At 44.6% G+C, this 25524-nt stretch overlaps 1 pseudogene; it reads right to left on the reverse strand.

The window, feature by feature from the left end:
- Window positions 1-25524, reverse strand: part of LOC137537144 (uncharacterized) — a 117385-nt pseudogene that overhangs the window by 19561 nt on the left and 72300 nt on the right.

Genomic DNA, 25524 nt, shown 5'->3' on the forward strand with positions numbered 1-25524 from the left:
AGTGAGAAAGTTAATGCCATTCTGTTTAGTAGTATAATGGAACAGTGGATAATACTAAACAGAATGGCATTAACTTTCTCACTCAATATAATATCCAACACAAAGACATAAAAAAAGTTTTGCACAAGAATTGGCATCTCCTGAGGAGTGATCCAGTGATTGGTCCTATGCTTGCGGACAATCCGGGAGTTATCTTCAGGAGAGCGCCTAATCTTAGAGATTGCCTTGTACATAGCCATATAGATCCACCTAAAACTGCCTCTGCCCATTTATTACCCCTAAAAGGTTTTTTTCGATGCAAGAAATGCAAAGGTTGTAAGGCTTGCATTAATATGCCCAGAAAAATTACTTCCTTTGCTGGGAATGATCACCGAAGTCCCACACTGCAGATTAGACGTCTTTTCACATGCGAAAGCACACATATAGTTTATCTTTTAGAATGTCCTTGTGGACTGAGATATGTAGGTAGAACCACTAGAACCTTTAAAGAAAGATTGGGAGAACACGTCTACCTTATACGTAAAGGGTTTAAGGATCATTCGGTCTCAAAACATTTTGCCCTCCATCACGACAGGAACCCTTCAGGCTTGAAGTTTTGTGTTATCGATGGTACTAAAAGATGCTGGAGGGGACAAAATTTAGAAAGAGATATATTTCGAGATTAGAAACTGAATGGATCTTTAGACTGAATACCCTCAGTCCAGCTGGTTTGAATATTGAACAGGATGTAAACTGTTTTATCAATAATTCTTAATGCTTTATCATATTTTTTATTTTCCATACATTTGCATGCTTTTTTGTAAGGCCCGCATATACTGGTCAATTTGACTGCATTTTTAATATTTTTTAATAATTTTTAATTTTTTGCATAAATTTCATTGTTTCCTTTGGGGCCTGTCTTGCACGATTATTGTGACTGTTTCTCATTTCACCACTAGATGCCCTCGGAGCTCCATTTGAGGCTGTTCTATTCTGTCACTGTTTTTTCACCAAGCATACAAATTTATATACCCTCTTAATTTTGATAGGATATATTGGGAGGTCGTGGTCCCTCTTTTTCCCTTTGTTGCTCCCTACCCCACAGAGTGCTGTCTGTTGTCCTCTGTTATCGGTGCATGGAGTTTTCTATGCATAATCATAGCCGCACTACACGACAGTATATGAATTTGCATAATTTTGCATAATTTCCATTTATCGGATACCTATGGGATCTGTCTTGCATGATCACTATGGATGCTCCTCACTTTCATCACTTGAGGTCCCCGGAGCTCCCACGGAGGCTGTTCTATCATTTCATTGTCTCCACTATACATACAGATTTATGCACCTTCTTAGTACAGTATATTAGGCGTGCTTTTCATGTCACACCTAAGCACACTTCATGCATATGTATAGTCGCACTGCACTGCTATGTGCTTCATTGTTTACGCTTTTATGATCGTATGCGTCACTGCATACGCATTGCATTTTTTTTTTTTTTTTTTTTTTTTTTACTAAATGCGACTTTATTGCAGCATAAGATCAATTATTTTTGTTTATTGTTCCATATGTCGGTTTAGATGCTCGCATTGTGTTTTTGTCCTTATGTGCGCTTTTTGTTGTTTTATGCTTCGCCGCATGCGTGTTCTACATTGTAGTAGAGACCGCTTTCACTTTAGATGTGCTCTTTATGGCACGCTTGAGTAATCTTTATGCGTAATCATAGCCGCATTACACTGCTGTGTATATACATTTGCATAACTTTGCATAATTTCCATCTATCGGATACCTATGGGATCTGTCTTGCATGATCACTATGGATGTTCTTCACTTTCACTACTTAAGGTCCCTGGAGCTCCCATGGAGGCTGTTTTATCATTTCATTGTTTTTACTATGCATACAGATTTATGCACCTCTTTAGTATAGTACATTAGACGCGCTTTTCATTGCACACCTGAGTACACTTCATGCATATTTATAGCCGCACTGCACTGCTATGTGATTTATTGTTTACGTTTTTATGATCGTATGCGTCATTGCATACGCATTGGATTTTTTTTTTTCCCTTCACAGGAAGAACTTGTGCTCCACTTGACCCTGGTGGAGTGCAAGGCTACTTCCTGAGTTCCAGTGACTATTTCTGGTACAGGAAGTGCCTGCTTTTCATCTAGAAAGAAGTTTTTACATAGGAAAGATATGCCCTAAGGCAGAGTAATCAATCTAGCTTTTAATTTAGCCTTAACTAGCCTACTACGAATTGAATATGCAGGTAATATTGCATTCACCTCTTTTTATTCACACTATCTGAGAGTTCTCTCTGACACAATGCAATTTGTCACAATGTTTTATTTCATGTTTGATGCTTTCTGCCTTTGACTAGTGTAGTCTGAATAAGGTGGAGCCTAACCACTCCCACTTTTTAATTCAAAAATGTTATAAAGTTGGTGCTGGCCGCCTGGTCGCCTTTCTCCCCTGATGACGCAAGATTGCGAAACCGGTCGGGAAGGCGACAGGCGGCACCATTTTATTTGAGGTCTTCTATTGACCATTTTATGCACGCTACTTTTTCGGGGTTCCCAGTGCACGGGCCCCGTATGTGAGTTTTCCTTTATCCTTGTTTTTAATTGTTTTACTTGTTATGTAATAAAGACGGTTTACACTTAGATGTGCCGTACATCTCTTTCATGTCACTATCCTACTGGACTCCCCTTTGGTGAGTCTCTGCGATCTCAGGATATCTACAATATTCCGGAGGAATCTGTAGTGTGCAACATCGCTGGTGAAACGACACCATTTGAAAGTTCTGCGGACCACCTATCAAACTCGTTTACAACCTTATAATGTGGGTTGTTGGAATCTGGTAAGCCTTGCTTCTTTACCCTTTTGTTCGAAGATCCTGTATACCAAAAAATGATGAAAGCTGTATTACTATAGACCTGCGCTGACTTTATATATTCATTGATAATATAATGATGACGCTGAAGGGGTGATCTTATGCATCAATCTCAACATCTGGAAGACTTTGGCTCTGTGCCTGGATCCGATCTTGATTGGCTAATGTTTCCACTTCCATAAAGTAAGAGGACAAACAAATTTTGAATACTATGAACAGATTGTGTAGGCAATCTCTCATATTACATGGAATTGGTAAGATTGGCCAATCACAATTAGATGCATGTAAACACCCTTATGCCTTTATACAGTGAGATGTTTATCTCCTACCCTTTATCAACTTCAGTCCCTCCACATAAGAACATCAATCATATCTCACACCCCAAAACTGAGCTGTTCTGGAGGGGGAAGAGAGGTGACAACTACCCGAGACCTCAGGAGAGCGCTGCAATATCACAGGCATGTCTACCAAATGTCCCGGTCTCGCTGCGCTGGAAGGGTTGGGAGGCCTGGTCCTGTGTCCCAACAATCCCATGTGTCCTGAGCCTCCTCCTGCTCCCAGAGCAGCCTATTAGTGGTGGGGGTGTCTGAAGATGTGGGGAGGGGGGCTTGACTTCATACTTCCTGTCCATGCCCCCCCCCCCTTCCTCCTGTGTCCTCCTGTTGCAGAGCACAGTGGGGTGGCCTAAGTGACTCTCACATGATCCCAGAGACCGTCCATCCTCCTCAGTGTCAACTGGCCACAACCTTCTTCCTGCTCTGTATGTCACATGATTGCATGACTTGCAGAGAGTGGCAAGCTGGTGAAAAGGACAGATGCTCCTTAAGATCAGGTGAGACAGAGGGACACTTATAGGGAACCTGAGATGGGGGATTTAAAAAAAAATATATATATATACATACCCGGGGCTTCCTCAAGGCTGATCGCTCACTCACCGTCCTCCTGCGCCACCTGGATCCTCTGAAATTCGACCCAGAACCTCCTCCAGTCTGGAGCATACTGTATATGCACTGCTCATCCTCCCATGCGCTCCCATAGCAGGTGCAGGACACCGGAGCAGTGCTTTTCAGCGCTGCTAGATTTGGGCGCAGCCGGTGCCCCCATAGGCTACAATAGGAATCACTCCTATTGCAGTGCTCAGTGAGCAACGTTGGTTCCGTCAGGAGACGGAGCCGAGGTTGCTTAAAAAACACAATAATTCGGCCTCCAGCAATCGCTGGAAGCCGAATTATTTCATTCCCCCACTATCCATGTCGGCCTGGAGGGGGAATAGTAATTAAAACGGCCCGGACTTGTGCAGCATCAGGATCAGCCATATACCGCTGTATCCTGCGCGCAAGTCTACCGGCGCCGATTTCAAATGTACTCGCAGGACACTCCTGGCCACCTAAGCGCTCCTGAAGACGGGTGGCTCCGTACTGCACATGCACAAGAAAGTGGCAGAGAGCAGTCTCTGACCCTTCAGTCGGAGACTACTAATGGGGGATCCAGCGCAGGAACGGCGGGACCAGGAGATAAATGGGAAGGCTCTATAGGACCCAGAGCCTTCCCTCTCCTTAGGTAAGTATCTTTTTTATTTTAAATCTGGCTTCAGACTCTCTTTAAACACTTTTTTCAGTAGAAAAAAAAATATATTTACATAGCTCTTTACATCAGACCTACAAGATGGACAAACAAGGAAGAAAGAGGGACAGAGGGACTAGGTTCTAAAAGAGGGACTGTCCCTCCAAAAGAGTGTCATGTGGAAGCTATGCCCACGTCTACTGGGAAGGGGGGTTTGGAGCAGTCGGGGGCCCTGGGGCAACGCCAGCCCTGCATGTAGGGGGTCCTCTAGAAAACCAGCAAACAAGTCACAGCAGTTATATAAAAGTATCTTGTATTGCAATTACTGCAAAGGGGGTGATCATGATAGTTACAGGTGTACTATGACCTCCTCTGTAACAAAGTATGACCACCCCGACCTCTGCTCTGCCCAATATATAACAACAATCACACAATTACCTCTTCCAGCCGTGTGCTCTCTCTACCTCCTAAAAGTCTACGTTACACCATTTCCTGTCTTTGGTTTTCCTATTTCCCTTCTGTGCGTTCCACCTGGGAGCGGTGATGTCTCCATCTTGTGGTATATAAGCTAACTGCAGCCTCTGTTTGTGGCATCACCTGCCTTCTAATATTCTTATTGTTATTTTTGTTGATTTTATTATTTATTATCATCATTATTATAATTTAGTTCCCAGACAGTTGCTGGAAATGTAGAGCTGCCATATGAATGTGTCGCCATAGTTACAGGAAGTGCATAGCTCCCAACTGTCCCTCTTTTGGAGGGACCGTCCCTCTTTGGGAGCCCTGTCCCTCTTTCCTCCTCATTTATCAGGACTTTGTCCCTCTTTCTATGTAAATATACATATTTCTCTACTAAACAATGTGTTTCATTGACTCTAAACTTTATTCCCATCCCTTAAATTGATATATTACTAATTGTAAAATGTTACTATGAAGGAAAATGAAGCAGGATAGAAAGGACCAGCGTGGTTTGAATGATAAAACAACATATTTTTCTTATGAAATATTTATGGTATGTGTGACTAGGGGCGTGGTGGGGGTGTGATCAGGGGTGTGGCAGGGGCGTGGTAGGGGTGTGTGATTAGGGTTGTGGCAGGGGCGTGGCTTAAGTGCCCCTCTTTCTCATCTCAAAAAGTTGGGAGGTATGGAAGTGTCAGTTTCTTGCATCAGACTGTCAGGAAGAGGGAGAAATACTGGAGTTGCCTGGACTGGGATGCCCACTTATGTGCCCATTGTAGCCTTTGTAGCTTATTTTTATGTTTTTGGAGGGGCAAGGAGAACAAATAACCTATCTGTGCGTGTTTATGGGATGTGGGACTGGGAGGAAACTGGAGACCCCAGAAGACATCAATACAAACTTGGAGAGAATATACAAACTCCATGCAGATGTCCATGAGCCAGAACTGATTTTGTAACATCTCCAGTAATTTAATATTGCATAACAAACATATACATATGATTGGTAGTTTGTCACATGACAACATGAGTGCTGAAAAAATAAATTCCAACACTAACCAGTAGGAAATTTTCACACAGCATGAATTGTCAGCACGTTGCATCATCACACCATAATAACAGCACATGAGGGACATATAGATGGGTAGCTGGCAGCTTGACATGGATGAAACATCTGACAGTAACTAGTGGAAACATTCCACCAATGCAACAGCACCTGAGATTGTGTTGGCAGCAAGTGTCTGGGGTAACTGCAGCAGCAGGGCCGCCATCAGGGAATCAGAAGGCTGAATGGGGCCCGAGGCGATTCTGGGGTCCGGCCCTGAGCAGCATCTGCTGTGTAGTCTGGGCAGCCTCTGCTGTGGATAGAACAGCTACAACACAGAAGCTCTCTGGCAGAGCACGGCACTGTGCAATCCTGCTACCCCTCCCCCCCATCTCTCCAGGCTGTGCATCTCTGGCTATGCACACAGCCGCTTCACTGCTGGGCTGCTGCAGACAGGCATGGGACAAAGTTTTCTAGTTAAACATGCAGTGAAGAAGGGACCTGGGACAACGGACAACGAGAGCTGTTAGCTTCAAACATGGAGATCTTCTACCTTCACTGAATGTCAGCTATATGGAGGATAATGATGATCACCATCAGTGACAAGGACTGACAAGCTGGGTGATGTGTACAATAATGAGCAGCTCTCCAGTCAGGGCCAGGCTGCCCTTGTGACTTTCCTCCCCTTTCCCACTCTCCCTCCCTGAACCCTGATCGTTCTAACCCCTCATTAATATCTTTTTGTACATGACCCCACAGCACCGTCATACCTCCCAACATTTTGAGATAAGAAAGTGAGACACCTCAAGACACGCCCCTGACACATTTCTAACCGTACGCATGCACACACACACACGCGCGCGCACGCACGCACGCACGCACGCACGCACGCACGCACGCACGCACGCACGCACACACACACACACACACACACACACACACACACACACACACACACACACACACACTTAGATAGGTAGGTGTCTCCAGTAAAGATTAGATAAGTAGGTGCCCTGCAGTACAGATTAGATAGGTGCCTGCAGTATAGATTAGATAGGTGCCTCCAGTATAAATTAAATAGATAGGTGCCAGCCTGCAGTATAGATTAGATAGGTGCCTGCAGTATAAATTAGATAGATAGGTGCCTGCAGTGTAGATTAGATAGGTGCCTGCAGTATAGATTAGATAGGTAGGTGTCTGAGGTATAGATTAGATAGGTAGGTGCCTGCAGTATAGATTAGATAGGAAGGTGCCTGCAGTATAGATTAGATAGGAAGGTGCCTGCAGTATAGATTAGATAGGTAGGTGCCTGCAGTATAGAATAGATAGGTGCCTGCAGTATAGATTAGATAGGTAGGTGCCCACACCCATCACCATGCATATCACAGAGAATTCCGAAGCAAAAATGTAGTTTTAGCATTCAAGCCACACTGGTCCTTTTAGTTCTCCTTCATTTTAACATTTGAAAATAAGAAATAGATCAAATTAAATGATGGGAAAAAGTTTTGAGGCAGTTCAACAAATTTTTAGTTGACAAATTCACACAGATCTGTACATCAGTCCGGAAGGGAGTTGTCCTCTGTAGCTCTCAGCAGGGGAGCAGTCAGCGAGGCACAACAGTGGAAAGCTGGTATCATGGTTGTACCTCATGTGAGGCAGTTGTCCTCTGTAGCTCTCAGCAGGGGAGCAGACAGTGAGGCACCACAGAGGAAAGCTGGTATCATGCTTGTTCCTCATGTGAGGCAGTTGTCCTCTGTAGCTCTCAGCAGGGGAGCAGACAGTGAGGCACCGCAGAGGAAAGCTGGTATCATGCTTGTACCTCATGTGAGGCAGTTGTCCTCTGTAGCTCTCAGCAGGGGAGCAGACAGTGAGGCACTGCAGAGGAAAGCTGGTGTCATGCTTGTTCCTCATGTGAGGCCGTTGTCCTCTGTAGCTCTCAGCAGGGTAGCAGACAGCGAGGCACCACAGAGGAAAGCTGGTGTCATGCTTGTTCCTCATGTGAGGCAGTTGTCCTCTGTAGCTCTTAGCAGGGGAGCAGACAGTGAGGCACCCAGAGGAAAGCTGGTATCATGCTTGTTCCTCATGTGAGGCAGTCGTCCTCTGTAGCTCTCAGCAGGGAAGCAGACAGTGAGGCACTGCAGAGGAAAGCTGGTGTCATGCTTGTATCTCATGTGAGGCAGTTGTCCTCTGTAGCTCTCAGCAGGGGAGCAGACAGCGAGGCACTGCAGAGGAAAGCTGGTATCATGCTTGTTCCTCATGTGAGGCAGTTGTCCTCTGTAGCTCTCAGCAGGGGAGCAGACAGTGAGGAACCACAGAGGAAAGCTGGTATCATGCTTGTATCTCATGTGAGGCAGTTGTCCTCTGTAGCTCTCAGCAGGGGAGCAGACAGCGAGGCACTGCAGAGGAAAGCTGGTATCATGCTTGTTCCTCATGTGAGGCAGTTGTCCTCTGTAGCTCTCAGCAGGGGAGCAGATAGTGAGGAACCACAGAGGAAAGCTGGTATCATGCTTGTACCTCATGTGAGGCAGTTGTCCTCTGTAGCTCTCAGCAGGGGAGCAGACAGCGAGGCACTGCAGAGGAAAGCTGGTATCATGCTTGTTCCTCATGTGAGGCAGTTGTCCTCTGTAGCTCTCAGCAGGGGAGCAGATAGTGAGGAACCACAGAGGAAAGCTGGTATCATGCTTGTACCTCATGTGAGGCAGTTGTCCCCTGTAGCTCCCAGCAGGGGAGCAGACAGCGAGGCACTGCAGAGGAAAGCTGGTATCATGCTTGTTCCTCATGTGAGGCAGTTGTCCTCTGTAGCTCTCAGCAGGGGAGCAGACAGTGAGGAACCACAGAGGAAAGCTGGTATCATGCTTGTACCTCATGTGAGGTAGTTGTCCTCTGTAGCTCCCAGCAGGGGAGCAGACAGCGAGGCACTGCAGAGGAAAGCTGGTTTCATGCTTGTACCTCATGTGAGGCAGTTGTCCTTTGTAGCTCTCAGCAGGGGAGCAGACAGTGAGGCACCCAGAGGAAAGCTGGTATCATGCTTGTTCCTCATGTGAGGCAGTTGTCCCCTGTAGCTCTCAGCAGGGGAGCAGACAGTGAGGCACCGCAGAGGAAAGCTGTCATCATGCTTGTTCTTCATGTGAGGCAGTTGTCCTCTGTAGCTCTCAGCAGGGGAGCAGACAGTGAGGCACTGCAGAGGAAAGCTGGTATCATGGTTGTACCTCATGTGAGGCAGTTGTCCTCTGTAGCTCTCAGCAGGGGAGCAGACAGTGAGGCACCCAGAGGAAAGCTGGTATTATGCTTGTACCTCATGTGAGGCAGTTGTCCTCTGTAGCTCTCAGCAGGGGAGCAGACAGTGAGGCACCGCAGAGGAAAGCTGGTATCATGCTTGTACCTCATGTGAGGCAGTTGTCCTCTGTAGCTCTCAGCAGGGGAGCAGACAGTGAGGCACTGCAGAGGAAAGCTGGTGTCATGCTTGTTCCTCATGTGAGGCCGTTGTCCTCTGTAGCTCTCAGCAGGGTAGCAGACAGCGAGGCACCACAGAGGAAAGCTGGTGTCATGCTTGTTCCTCATGTGAGGCAGTTGTCCTCTGTAGCTCTCAGCAGGGGAGCAGACAGTGAGGCACCCAGAGGAAAGCTGGTATCATGCTTGTTCCTCATGTGAGGCAGTCGTCCTCTGTAGCTCTCAGCAGGGGAGTGGACAGTGAGGAACCACAGAGGAAAGCTGGTATCATGCTTGTACCTCATGTGAGGCAGTTGTCCCCTGTAGCTCTCAGCAGGGTAGCAGACAGTGAGGAACCACAGAGGAAAGCTGGTATCATGCTTGTACCTCATGTGAGGTAGTTGTCCTCTGTAGCTCCCAGCAGGGGAGCAGACAGCGAGGCACTGCAGAGGAAAGCTGGTTTCATGCTTGTACCTCATGTGAGGCAGTTGTCCTTTGTAGCTCTCAGCAGGGGAGCAGACAGTGAGGCACCCAGAGGAAAGCTGGTATCATGCTTGTTCCTCATGTGAGGCAGTTGTCCCCTGTAGCTCTCAGCAGGGGAGCAGACAGTGAGGCACCGCAGAGGAAAGCTGTCATCATGCTTGTTCTTCATGTGAGGCAGTTGTCCTCTGTAGCTCTCAGCAGGGGAGCAGACAGTGAGGCACCACAGAGGAAAGCTGGTGTCATGCTTGTTCCTCATGTGAGGCAGTTGTCCTCTGTAGCTCTCAGCAGGGGAGCAGACAGTGAGGCACCACAGAGGAAAGCTGATATCCTGCTTGTTCCTCATGTGAGGCAGTTGTCCTCTGTAGCTCTCAGCAGGGGAGCAGACAGTGAGGCACCACAGAGGAAAGCTGGTATTATGCTTGTACCTCATGTGAGGCAGTTGTCCTCTGTAGCTCTCAGCAGGGGAGCGGACAGTGAGGCACCACAGAGGAAAGCTGGTGTCATGCTTGTTCTTCATGTGAGGAAGTTGTGTTGTGTCTGTAGAGGACAGCAGCTCAGAGTCCTGTGGTGAATCCAGGATGACCTCCCATGCAGCCAGGAGCCAGTAACTCAGAGAGTTATTAGACCAAGGACTGTGGACTGGTGTATTCTTCCTTCAGCTGGTCGTGTGGACTTATGGACCGATACTCGATGTTGTGACTGATGAAAACTGCACCTATTGGGACTCCTGGGATCAGTTGTGCACCTCTTGGATTTCTGCTATTTGTGGAGCGACTGGGACTTTGGGACTCATGTTTCTTTTCCTGTGAAGCTGGGAATTGTGACCCCTTGGTGGGGGGGAATCTGTAACACTCGCTTGTGGATTGTATAGCGATATTTTGTACCGTTTGTGGGAGTTGTGTGCCCAATAAATGGCCCTCCAATTGGTTTCTGTTTAATCTGCCATTATACACTGTCATAGTACCCAACTGTGTTTTGAAGGGACAGTCCCTCTTTGTGAACCCAGTCCCTCTTTCTCCTTCATTTGTCCCTCTTTCAGGACTCATGTACAGTTCTGTGTTAATGTATTTTTCTACTGAAAAAAAATTGTTTAATTGACTCTAAACGTTATCCCTATCGTCGTAATTGATATTTTTATTTATATAACTATAAAAATATATTATATATATATATAATTATTATATTTTTATTTCCAAATGTTAATATAAAGGAAAGTGAATCAGGATAAAAAGGACGAGTGTGATTTGAGGTATAAAACAACATTTGTCTTATGTAATCTTTATAGTGTGCGTGACTGGGAGTGTCAGGGGAGTGGTTAGAGGTGTGGCATGGGTGTGGTTTAAGTGTCATTCTTTATGATCTCAAAAGTTGTATGCATGTACACTGGGGGCCATATGCAATTACCTTCTTCTCCTGAGTTTTCTCCTAAGAGATAATTTTTTCATCTTCCATTTAGAGTAACTTTTTAGCACTTTGCAATGGAAAAAACACCAAAACATAGATGAAAAAGCCTCTTACACTTCTCAACTGGAGTTTTGGATCACTCTTCCTATGCAAACTGCTTCAGGTCTCTCTTATTGGAAGGGCGCCTTTTCCCAACAGCAATTTTAAGATCTCTCCACAGGTGTTCAATGGGATTTGGATCTGGATTCATTGCTGGCAACTTCAGAACTCTCCAGCGCTTTGTTGCCATCCATCTCTGGGTGCTTCTTTTTGACATATGTTTGGGGTCATTGTCCTGCTGGAAGATCCAAGATCTCAAACGCAAACCCAGCTTTCTGACACTGGGCTCTACAGTGCGACCCAAAATCCTTGGTAATCCTCGGTTTTCATGATTCCTTACACACATTCAAGGCACCTAGTGCCAGAGGCAGCAAGACAACCCCAAAACATCAATGAACCTAGACCATATTTCACTAAAGGTATTGTGTTCTTTTCTTTGTAGGCCTCATTCTGCTTTCATTTGATTTCAACTCACTGCCCATAGAATCATAGCGGCCTGTTCACAGTACTGTGTGCGTTGTAACTGATCGCGTTATTCTAACTCACTGCACGCAGGCTTTGTAAAGTCTATGTCCAGTCTCCAATGCAAATAAGTCAAAAAGCAGCAACTATATAAGCCCACAATCAGCACCACACACTGTTATAATCAAAAGTATAACCATTTTTATTATATACGAATATGATAACACACTATAAAGTAGGTATTAAAAACAATTGAAACAGGTCCTTTCCAACAAGAACAATCCCCTATAATATTAGATTACTAGCTGATTGCCCGGCGTTGCCCGGGTATGTATTTGGCTGGTGTCGGCTCCACCCACTTTTTCTAACCCTAACACACAATTACTCAATGACCAAGTTTGTGAGCTTTGTAGCCTTTGGCATCAATAATTTGCATTGAAATGAAAAAATCTGATGGGTTGTTTGTGGCTCCACCCCCTTTTCTGAATTTGAACCCCAGTCACCCAATGACCAACTGTACCAGGTTTGAGGCCTGTGCCATTACCCACTTTTCTGAATATTAATCCCATTCACTGACTGAGTGACCAACTGTGCAAAGTTTAAGAACCCTCCCATTAACAGTATAAGAATGGCTGCAGTTTACATTTTCCCAGGGAAATTTGTATTTGTCTCCATCCACTGATGACCCGGCGTTGCCTGTGTATGTATTTGACTGGTGTTGGCTCCGCCCACTTTCTAACCCTAACGCACAAACACTCAATGACCAAGTTTGTGAGCTTTGGTGTCTTTAGCATCGATAATTTGTATATTCCCATAGAAATTAAACAAATCAGATTGGCTGTTTGTGGCTCCGCCCCTCTCCAGCATTTGAACCCCAGTCACCCAATGACCAACTGTAGCAGGTTTGAGGCATCTGCTATTACCAGTTTTAAAATGGCAGCAATTTAAATATTCCCCTTGAGAATCAACAGGTGAATTTTGATTGGCTATTATAGGCTCCACCCACTTCCCTGAATATTAATTTCAGTCACCCATTAACCATCTGGGCAAAGTTTGGGAACCCTGCCATTAACAGTGTAAGAAGGCCTGCAGTCTACATTTTCCTAGTGAAATTTGGTTTTTGCTCTGCCTACTTTTTGTAACCAGGACATACAGTCATACGCTTGATATGCTTGATTGGGTGTGCGATGGTAACATTGTGTGATAATCATGAACGTGACAAAATCCCCCGGCCACTGTCCCCCCCAATGTTTTATGTACCCCTCCCCTTACAATTACCCACCTCACAGTTTTACAGCAGCTGGCCAGCTAAGGGAAGTGACACTTCGTTGCTAAAATGTGTTCTGTTGATTGATTATTTCCTGAATTAACTCAACGTTATCAACTAAAAATTGTAAACTGAAACAGTATCTGTCTTTGCGTATGCTTGTCTGAAGATGAAGATCTATTGGGCCCTGAAGGTGAATAAAGCAGAGTATAGGACCTGCATCTGAGTGTGCGATATATTTGCTTTTCGCAGATAAGACAGTATTTTGACATCTTGGAATTCTGAGGGTGGAGGTCAGGTGGTTGAGTTCTTTCAAAGACCAAAGGCAAAGAAAGAGAAACCAAGATGAGAAACAGAAGTCCATAGGGGGAAAAACATTGAAGAGCAGGGTGGGCTGAAGGGCTTATCCAAGGTGACCAGGTCCTTTGAAAGTTGAGCAGGGTGTCATCAACTTTAGCAAGGATGTTCTCAGAAATCATAACCTCTGTAACTCTAGATGACACTGCTGATAGATTGAGGAATGGTTGTTTCCACAAAGAGGTCAGATGTACATTGGTTCCACTATGGAATCATACATGCACCTTTTAGTGAGGGTTATACAACATCTAGTCCATCTACCTCTGAACAATGACTGCCTCTTTCGTAATAAAGCTGGGAATGGAGTCCGGTGAAGACAGGTGCCTTAAAGCAGCAGGGCAGCCATACTATCCCAGGGGGGAAAAAACACATATAGTATATAAGATGATAAATACTTGTTTTACTTACATAACATATGCATTGTACTGCCCACATTTTGATTTCAGTGAATCTTATAGATTAAATAAAGAGAAAACTGTTCCTGGCATTTTTATTCCCTCTGACTGAAGCCAATCCTGATGTCATTTCCTCCCTTACTTTTTTTTTCTCCTAGAAACTGCACTGTCACTGCTCTTGTAAACACATGTGAGCACAGCATAGATCAGATTTTAGCCGCTCACTGAACTTCCCTCAGCCAATCAGTGAAGAGCAGGAATGTGGGAGGAGTTTTGACAAGCTTCCAGTTTTTGCAAGACGTCCAGTCAAACGAGGAACTCCACATTAGGCCTCCGAGGTGAATTGCTGCAATAAGGCTGATTCCAGTTGGAGCCATTGAGGGGCCCGGGAGAAAAAACATTTACAGGAGCCAACTGTGTCTTGGGGAGCAAAATAATAGAGAAAGAATGGTGTGGAGTTAAGCCCACTCTCAGAGCACAGGCTTGTCAAGATGGTGAGCTCCCTGCCCAGATAAACTGATGGCAGACCTTCTGAAGATCAGTGTATATCAGCCATGTGGAATTAGAAGGACATGGAAAAGATGCATGATCCTCTGTGAGATTAAATAGGGAACTCATCCTACGCACAGTGCTTGTTTAAGTAGCATGGGGGCCCCGGGGCAAAGGTAACTTGGGGTACCCCCCCCAGCAAAGTCATCCCCCGGGCCCCAGAGCCAGCTGCCCGCCTAGCAGCCACCCCCGACTGCTCCCCGTGGCCCGTGTGTCTTACATTTGTCATAGAGCTGAATCCTCCGCTTCTTACGGGGGCTTCGGTGTCACAGTAAATATGAATCCTACAATTTTCAAATCTGAGCCACAGGATCCCAGCAACCTTGCCTCCTACAGACCCCAAATTTGGAGAGTAAGGATGGGACCCCAAACCTATTCCCATACTAAATAACAGAGTCCTAGATCAGTTTGCATGTGATATCTAGGGAACAAGTGATGCTGGAGGTCAAAACAAATAATTCATTTTTTCAGCACGTTCTTGCTATCAGGAGTGTTTGTTCAACCAGATATGTGATTTGGCTTCTATTTACTCTTCAGGAGAGCTGTAGCTGCATGTGACCGCAGATCTTGCCTCATTTGCCTAGATAAAGCACCTGGTTTATTAACCCTTTCAAGGTAAAATATAAAAAATGAATGCAGGCAAGTTCTAACTAGGCCTAGTACTATATTTACCCACGTTTATCTCATCATGTCACTTCAGCTCAGGGACTTTAAAGTGTACCCTAGGTGACATGTGGCATGATGAGATAAACGTGTATGCACAGTGCAAAACATTATCAGGCATGTAATTGACAGCTTCTGTCTTGCCAGTACCTTGTCGGGAATATAGTAAACCTCACTAATAAGGAAATTGCAGCCATAAAAGTTTTCCTGGCAGAACACAACTTCTTAGGGCAGGGGAGAGATAGAAAAAGGTTCTGTATTTTAACTCAGGGACACTTAATAGATTGCCATTAAGCAGAGACAGTAAAAGATTCAATCTACTTTGTAAATGTTTAAATATAAAATAATAACAGTGGGATATCTGAAAAAAGTCTTTTTTTTAGGAGTAGGAGGATACATACAATAGTTTATTTCATCAGTTTATTTTCATCTCGGGTTCACTTTAACATTTTAGTTACATGAAAGAGTCCTTCTGAGAAAAAATGCTGCCATGCGCAAAAAGAGCCCCGCAAATATAACTCGATAATGTTTGACAAAGGTCGCATGACCAGACCAAGTTGCGGCTCTGCAGATCTGTTCCAGTGAAGGCGTGAGACTTCTCTGCCCAAGACACAGATAAGGACCTTGTAGAGTGCATTTATGCCAATCGGGGTATTCAAACCTGACTCTCTGTAAACTAAAGTTATGAGTTCCTTGATGCATCTGGATATCAGATTATTTGATACCTGTAGACCCCTATGCTTGCCTACATAGGCTACAGATAAATTACTACTTTTCCACCATAAGGCCTTGTTCACATTGCGTTCAGCTCGCGTCCGTCCGCGTTAGTCTGTTTTTGAGGCGTCTTTTTTTCCCGAATCCCGGTGCTTGGGTGGGTGATTCGTTTTTGTGCTTACCGGTTTTCTAAGCGTTTTTTTTTCAGAGCGGTTTTGTACTTCACTCCCTGACGCAAGTCAGGAAGTGAACTCTTTGACCCGGAAATGAATAAATACAATGTATTTTTTCATAAAACACAAATGCAATCGCTACACAAAGCAATTTTGTGAGCGTTTTGCGTCTCTCCTATACTTTCTAATGAGGCGGAATCAACTCAAAAATGGTCCACGCACCGCTTTACTGAATGGACAGTGCATGACCTGTGCTGATATGAACCTTCTCTTAGACATTCATTGCACAAGTGTTTGGTGGGCGTGTACAAAAACCGCCTACAGTGTGAACGAGCTCTAACTAAGTTCTTTCCAGGTACATCAGACCTGCTCTACGGACTTTCAAAGTTCCTAAGGCCACCTCCTTCCCATTTATGGGATTTGTTGAAAAGGACAGTAGAACAATTTCCTGAGATCTATGAAATGCAGACACTACCTTATGCTAGGTACACACCATACAATTTTGTGTTAGATAGATGGTTCGATAGATAATTTCTGATATTATTTTTGATCGTTTTTCTGATCGATTTCTAATAGTAGTGAATGGAAATAGATAAGAAAAGATAAGAGAATCGGACCGGAAATCGATCGGAAAATCAAATCAGAAATCGAACAGATGGAAAAAAGGCCCAAAAAAAACCCGCATCGTGTGTACCTAGCATTAGGAAAATAGGCTGGATCAGGTTTAAATACAATCTTGTCGTCACGTATAATCATATACAGATCCTCAATGGACAGGGCCTGAATATCACTCTCTCCTGGCCATTGTTATGACTAGCGGAAATGCAACCTTTCGTTTCAGGTTTCTTAAAGAGACACTGAAGCAAAAAACAAAATATGATATAGTGAATTGGTTGTGTACTATGAATAATTACTAGAAGATTAGCAGCAAAGAAAATATTCTCATATTTTTATTTTCAGGTATATAGTGTTTTTTCTAACATTGCATCATTCTATAATATGTGCAGATTACACAACACTCAGCATTCAAAATGAGTCTTTCAGAGCAGTCTGTGAAGTAATGACCTCTCCTCTAGCAGAGGAAAAGTAAACAGTCCAGGAACAGTTGAGATAATAAAAGTCAGATAACAGCCCTCTCCAGGAGTCGGAGAGCTTAATGGCTTGTTTGCATAGAGATAACAACTGGAGTTTCTCAACTCTTCCTGTACTGGAAACAATTACACTGATGTATCTGATCTTAATGTTTTATTTCTTAGCTGTGCTACACATACAAATCATAATATCATCATTTTTTTTTCGCTTCAGTGTCTCTTTAAAAAGGTACTGCCTAGAGGCTCAAAAATACTGGACATGAGGAAATTGAGAACTCTGGACAAATCCCAAGGAGGCACAAGCTTTGAAGGGGACAATGAGATCTAGTCACAGACTTCAAAAAATTCCTGATATTAATTTCTGCAGATAACTGCTTGTCAAGGAAAACTGAAAGAGCGGCCATCTGTACTCTCAGTGTACTGGCTGAAAGACCTAAATCCACTCCATCCTGGAGAAACTCTAAAATATACTGTAAACTATCTGAACAAACATTCTTCCTTAGTCCCCATGAACAGAAAACATTCCAGACTTTATTGTAGATTTGCCTAGTATTAGGCTTCCTACAATTAACCAAAGTCACAGTCACTCTGTCTGAAAGCCCCTGCCTCCTTAGGATTTGCCACACTGTAAGTTTGAACTGGTCTGGATTGAGGTGAACCCGATTACCCTGAAATAGTAGGTCTGGTCTGGGATCCACATGCCAGGGGCCCTTCAGGGTAAGTCTCTGTATAAAGGGGACCATGCTCTCCTCGGCCACCACGGGGCTATGAACATGATCTGGGTCATGTCCTTGATGTCTCTTTCTGCCCGAGTACCCTTGGTATCCAACTGAAAGGGTAAAATGTGTCCCTGACAGGGCATCCAGCCTGCTGGGTGAAGAGGAAGGGTGAAGGGAACAACTTTGTATTGGCCAGAGTTGCAAACAGATCTAAGATGGGTAACCCCAATTTCTTCTGAACTAGAGAGTTGAATACCTCCTGGTTTAGTTCCTATTCTGACTCTGCTGGAGCTCTGCTGAGCAAATCTGCCCATTTTATCCAGCTTGCCCTGAATATGAGCGACTGTAAAAGATAAGAGACCATTCCTAACTTTTGAGATGGTAGCGGGTTGGATTTTTCCTGCTTTTCAGCCTCCCCAAGTCCGAGAGGACTTGAACAGAAAAATGTAGATCCCTGCGCAAATCTGCCGGAAAGTCCACTAGAAACAAAAAATCATCCAGGTAAGGAAGAACCCTTACATTGTGGAGGCGGAGCCGACGATATTCTGAAAGGAAGAGCTCGGTACTGATAATGGCAATTGCTGTCGAAGAACCTGACTGCAAATCTTAGAAATTTTGAAACCGCGGATGAATCAGTATGTGTCAGTATGCGTCTGCCAAATTTTTAATTGTCATAAATGCTCCAGGCCATATCAGATTTCAAACCGAGGCGATGCCTTCCATCTGAGAATGCTTCTCTACAATTTAAGGGTTTAACGGTTTCTGATTTTAAAACACCCAAAACTTCTCTGAAGGTTTTTTGATAATGAATACCTTCAAGTAGAATCCCTTGAAATGGTCTTCTAGCGGTAGCCTTTGCTCCGCTGAATTTAGTTAGGCTTGGATCCCAGTAACTAAGCGACTGGGGGGAGGTCAGGACTGAAATTCCAGTCTATATCCGTTCTTTAATAGGTCTAGGATAAACCTACTGGTCGTAATTGTTTTCCAAGCTGGAAAGAAGCCTCCCCCCCCGACTAGAAGCCTCTGGTCATTTGTCAGGTTTGGGGGTAGTGGGATTTCTGGTCTTGTTGAAAAAGAAGGCTGATCTTCCTCTCCTAGAATTATACATCCACCTTTTGGACTGCCCCTGGTTCCTCCCCCTGACAGCTCATGTGCATAGGGTTCCTTATTCTGAAAGGGTTTACGGCTACCTCTATAGATATTGGCCTCAATTCACTAAGATCATGCTGGAGATAATAAGGCAAGAGAAAGCTTACCTCCACACAGTAAGAGAGTTCTCTTATCTCTTCATTCCTTAAGTTACCTCCTCTGTAGTTAATTTACATCCTCTGTAGTTAATTTACCTCCTCTGTAGTTATTTTCACACACAGTTAATTAACAGCCTGTCTTTAACTCTGGAGTTATTTTAAGGATTGGAGAGTTAACTTAAAGACAGAAGAGTTAACTTTAGGTTTGCCTGAGGTAAAATGTTTCCTGAATACTACATGCCTTATCACCATGGTAACAACTCTAGAAGAGTTATTAAAGACAGGAGATAAGCTTAGTGAATTGAGGCCATTGTCTTGCCCAAAAGAGGTTGGTGTCATCTCAGGAATTTGTCATATACCTCCTATACCAATTCCACCGTATCTTCTGCACAGAATAGATAATGTGGGGATCTGGTGGGTCTGGGTTCAGGTGAGCCATCAGAGTATATACGCTGTGGATTACGTCACGGTCTTGGAACCCCTTCAGGAAGAATATTCCTTACGTTGCCGGTGCTACGCCTCGCTCAGGTCACCCCCCTGAGGATCAGGTCATACAAACAGTGAAGAGGCGGCACACAAAAGGCTTGCTATTTAAAGCATATATTGATGGTGGAGCAACACTACGTTACGAACCCTCACGGTTCTTCATCAGGTGTAAAATGAAACCAATTACAGCACACACATTTATGCAGGTTCAAAACCACACCCCTTAGCTGGGGGGCCTGGTGATCTTAACTAGACACTGGCCACACCTTACTATCACAGTTGCACACTGTTTACAAAATTCGTCAATTCTCTGTATGGATAAATAGATCAAATATAAATACATATGAATAATGCAAAATTATCTTTGTAATAATTCTAAACACAATACCACATTAGGGGCACTCCACATAAGGCTACCCCTCTAATAAACATTATAACTGACCGTAATCCTAGGGCACTCCACTAGGGCTACCCGTAAATTCCGACCTAAAAAAAGAAAGGTGAAGAATGTAACCATAGTCACTACCACTGACTTCCATTATACATTACACCGCTAACGTTACATAGCCTACTTATAAACAACAATAAAATACACTGTAAAAAACACTGTAAAAAACGTCCTTGCTGTGGGTACTATGCAGAAGAACCCTATACACAACGCTATAAAAATGCTGTAAAAGCGCTGTACTGATGCTATAAAGATGTTATATGAAATAGCTATATAAAACATTTCCACTGCACATGCTCATTCATCCCTCTTGGATGTATAACATCGAGGTGACTGATCCATCGTGCCTCTTCCCGGAGCAACAGCTTTTCTTTGTCGCCCCCGCAACGTTGTAAATCTAAGGAATCAAGTACCATCCATCTTAATTGTGAGGCCCTGTGCCTAGCATCACGAAAATGTCTAGACACAGAGGTCTCATATTTTTCTTTACCTTCCAGGAACCTACTGATGAATCGCTTGTGCTCTTGAATTCGCACACGCACTGCCCGTGTGGTCATGCCTACATACATCATGCCACACGGACATTTTAAACCGTAGACAACATAGGTACTGGCACACGTATACCTGCCTCGGATTTGCACTTGCCTTCCTGTGTGGATGGGAAATGGAGTTGCCTCCTACTATTGCTGAACACACATTGCAACTGCAGCAGGCAAAGGTACCATTCCTCTGTTTATTCTGCCTATTTATGGTGGTGGCAGTATCTACCTTCCAAACTGTATTCTGGATCGTTTTCCCTCTTTTGAGGGCAAACAAAGGTTGCTCTCGGAAAAGATCTCCTATCCCCTGATCGCTACTGAGTACCGGCCAGAACTTCCTGACTACCTTTTTGACCAAGGGGGTATTTTTCCCCAAACTGCATGACAAATGGTATACGTCTAACTCCACCCACTGTTTTGTTGTTACCTCTCAACAGATCTTCTCTCTTTAATGTCCCTACTTCATCTTGGATTCTAACTACCTGCTCCCTTGGGTACCCCTTGGTGACAAATTTGTCTACCAAATCTTGCCCTGCCAGAGCATAGTCCTCTGGTGTGGAACAGATCCTTTTAGCCCTTAAAAATTGGCCCCTGGGTATAGCTCTTGTAGTGTGGGGGTGGTGATAACTGTCTTTCCTTAGTAAATTATTTCGATCAGTGGGCTTTTTAAACAGTTTTGTGCTCAAGCTGTTCCCCTGTTTAGAGATGGTAACGTCAAGGAAATTGACCATCTCCATTGACGTCTCCATGGTAAACCTGATGGTGCTATGGCCTATATTGGCCTCACTCACCATCTCCTCAAGTAATCCCCTAGATCCGTTCCATAGAATGAGCACGTCATCAACAAATCTAAAGTATCGATAGACGTGCTCTCTGTATTTTGGATTCTCAAAAAAGAATTTCCTCTCCAGGGACTCCACAAATATATTTGCCACCGAGGGGGCAGCTGGTGAACCCATGCTTGCTCCTTGTTTCTGGAAATAAAACCTGCCATGGAATTTAAAATAATTAAATTTGAGAATTAACTCCAATACATCCAAAAGGAAGTACACCTCAGCATTTGTCAAATTCATATCTAACAGATTGCTTTCTACACAGTTAATGGCTTCATCCTGTGGGATAGCAGTGAACAGACTTTGTATGTCTAAACTACAGAAAATCAATTCTTCTGGGACCTCATTCAGAGACTCCAATCTACATAGCAGATCTGTAGTGTCCTTTAGGCAGTGAGTAAAAGTTCTTACTATCTCCTGCAAGTAGCCATCTAGATACACCGCTAGCGGGTATAAAACACTCCCGCGGCTGGATACAATGGGGCGGCCAGGAGGATCCTGCAGCCCCTTATGAATCTTGGGGAGAAGATATAGCAAAGGGACACGGGCAGTCGGTGGTCAAACCTCTTGCTATTTGTTGTGAGATTGTCCCATCCTCGACTGCACAAGCTAACAGGAAGTCCACCTTAGTTTTAACTTCATTGGTTGGGTCGTTCTCACATAACTCATAGTGCTCAACGATCCCCACTTGCCTCAATCCTTCCTGTACATAGCTGTCCTTATCTTGCACAACTGTTGCACCCCCCTTGTCCGCTTTAAGTATGATAATACTATCATTGTCCCGAAGTGCACTGAGTGCCTGCTTTTCTGCCATAGAGAGATTACTATTTGCCTTTCTGTTATCCCACTTTGCTTTTACTTCGTTTTTTACTGCCTTTTCAAATGCATCAATTGCTGGACAACAGACATCAGGAGTCCATTCTGATCTATTTAGATATCTTGTGACATTCGCATGTTTATGTTCAATGCTGAATGGCTGGTCTTTAAAGTGCACTTTCAGCTTCAGTGTGCGAATGAACTTGTAGAAGGCCACTTCCCACTCAAATAGTTGGTCATTGTATACGGGGACAAAGCCTAGTCCTTTTTCCAACACTGACACCTCAACTGGGGATAAAACATAGCTTGAAATATTGATCACATTGCTCACCTTCGGCCGGTTTCGTGTGTTGTAGCCCTCTCGCGGTGGCAGTGCCTCAGTGGGGTCAGTGCTAGTGCCGGTGATGCCCCGATTCGTCTGACTTCCTGGGGTAGCTCTTTCATATTCAGTACCCGAATCTTCTGTCATTGAGTCAGAGGAGGCCGCCTGCCTATAAGCTGAACCCCTCGTGCCGCCATGACCACGGCGCCCCCGCTGTCCGCGGCCTCCTCCTCGGCTTCTCTCTGGCCTGGCTCTTCCACCGCGCCGCTGAGCAAAGCGGCGTCTCTGCGGGTACTCATCCCTCGCATTTCCGGGTCGTTCGCTCACTCCGGAAGTGACGTGGCTCTGACTCACCAGCTCCTCCTCAGCATCTTCGAAACGGGAGTGACGGCTTCTCGTTTGGCGTCTGTCGTATTTCCAGGAATAAACTCGATCTAAGGTATAGTCCTCAAGGTCTCTTTGTATCTTTTTCTTTTTCTTGTCCGAAATGGCTAACTTTTCATCCTCGAGGTTATTATCTAACTCCTCCATTATGTCAATATACTCGCAATCCTTCGTGCAGCTCTCTAGGTCATTAGTTGCAGTGGTGATGTCGACCTTCAGTTTGTTCAGATGCACTGATAATCTCTCTATAGTCAGTGTCATGACATCTATGCTGCTTTTGTTCAATATTTCAAAGAATCTTTGTACAAAAATGGGGTCGTTGTTAAGCAGTGTGGACCTCAGTCCAATTCGAAATCCCCTTGGTATCCTCCTGTTCTTAACGTAATCGGCCAGAAACATGCGGTGCAAATTGTATCTTAACTCTTTTCTCTTTAGGTCATACAACAGCTCCTTGACGTTCCCTCCACCACTGCAACTAATGACCTAGAGAGCTGCACGAAGGATTGCGAGTATATTAACATAATGGAGGAGTTAGATAATAACCTCGAGGATGAAAAGTTAGCCATTTCGGACAAGAAAAAGATACAAAGAGACCTTGAGGACTATACCTTAGATCGAGTTTATTCCTGGAAATACGACAGACGCCAAACGAGAAGCCGTTACTCTCGTTTCGAAGATGCTGAGGAGGAGCTGGTGAGTCAGAGCCACGTCACTTCCGGAGTGAGCGAACGACCCGGAAATGCGAGGGATGAGTACCCGCAGAGACGCCGCTTTGCTCAGCGGCGCGGTGGAAGAGCCAGGCCAGAGAGAAGCCGAGGAGGAGGCCGCGGACAGCGGGGACGCCGTGGGCGCTGTGGTCATGGCGGCACGAGGGGTTCAGCTTATAGGCAGGCGGCCTCCTCTGACTCAATGACAGAAGATTCGGGTACTGAATATGAAAGAGCTACTCCAGGAAGTCAGACGAATCGGGGCATCACCGGCACTAGCACTGACCCCACTGAGGCACTGCCACCGCGAGAGGGCTACAACACACGAAACCGGCCGAAGGTGAGCAATGTGATCAATATTTCAAGCTATGTTTTATCACCAGTTGAGGTGTCAGTGTTGGAAAAAGGACTAGGCTTTGTCCCCGTATACAATGACCAACTATTTGAGTGGGAAGTGGCCTTCTACAAGTTCATTCGCACACTGAAGCTGAAAGTGCACTTTAAAGACCAGCCATTCAGCATTGAACATAAACATGCGAATGTCACAAGATATCTAAATAGATCAGAATAGACTCCTGATGTCTGTTGTCCAGCAATTGATGCATTTGAAAAGGCAGTAAAAAACGAAGTAAAAGCAAAGTGGGATAACAGAAAGGCAAATAGTAATCTCTCTATGGCAGAAAAGCAGGCACTCAGTGCACTTCGGGACAATGATAGTATTATCATACTTAAAGCGGACAAGGGGGGTGCAACAGTTGTGCAAGATAAGGACAGCTATGTACAGGAAGGATTGAGGCAAGTGGGGATCGTTGAGCACTATGAGTTATGTGAGAACGACCCAACCAATGAAGTTAAAACTAAGGTGGACTTCCTGTTAGCTTGTGCAGTCGAGGATGGGACAATCTCACAACAAATAGCAAGAGGTTTGACCACCGACTGCCCGTGTCCCTTTGCTATATCTTCTCCCCAAGATTCATAAGGGGCTGCAGGATCCTCCTGGCCGCCCCATTGTATCCAGCCGCGGGAGTGTTTTATACCCGCTAGCGGGGTATCTAGATGGCTACTTGCAGGAGATAGTAAGAACTTTTACTCACTGCCTAAAGGACACTACAGATCTGCTATGTAGATTGGAGTCCCTGAATGAGGTCCCAGAAGAATTGATTTTCTGTAGTTTAGACATACAAAGTCTGTTCACTGCTATCCCACAGGATGAAGCCATTAACTGTGTAGAAAGCAATCTGTTAGATATGAATTTGACAAATGCTGAGGTGTACTTCCTTTTGGATGTATTGGGAGTTAATTCTCAAATTTAATTATTTTAAATTCCATGGCAGGTTTTATTTCCAGAAACAAGGGGCAAGCATGGGTTCACCAGCTGCCCCCTCGGTGGCAAATATATTCGTGGAGTCCCTGGAGAGGAAATTCTTTTTTGAGAATCCAAAATACAGAGAGCACATCTATCGATACTTTAGATTTGTTGATGACGTGCTCATTCTATGGAACGGATCTATGGAATTACTTGAGGAGATGGTGAGTGAGGCCAATATAGGCCATAGCACCATCAGGTTTACCATGGAGACGTCAACGGAGATGGTCAATTTCCTTGACGTTACCATCTCTAAACAGGGGAACAGCTTGAGCACAAAACTGTTTAAAAAGCCCACTGATCGAAATAATTTACTAAGGAAAGACAGTTATCACCACCCCCACACTACAAGAGCTATACCCAGGGGCCAATTTTTAAGGGCTAAAAGGATCTGTTCCATACCAGAGGACTATGCTCTGGCAGGGCAAGATTTGGTAGACAAATTTGTCACCAAGGGGTACCCAAGGGAGCAGGTAGTTAGAATCCAAGATGAAGTAGGGACATTAAAGAGAGAAGATCTGTTGAGCGGTAACAACAAAACAGTGGGTGGAGTTAGACGTATACCATTTGTCATGCAGTTTGGGAAAAATACCCCCTTGGTCAAAAAGGTAGTCAGGAAGTTCTGGCCGGTACT

Source organism: Hyperolius riggenbachi, chromosome 10, assembly GCF_040937935.1.
Source record: "Hyperolius riggenbachi isolate aHypRig1 chromosome 10, aHypRig1.pri, whole genome shotgun sequence".
In the NCBI taxonomy this organism is placed as follows: Eukaryota; Metazoa; Chordata; class Amphibia; order Anura; family Hyperoliidae; genus Hyperolius; species Hyperolius riggenbachi.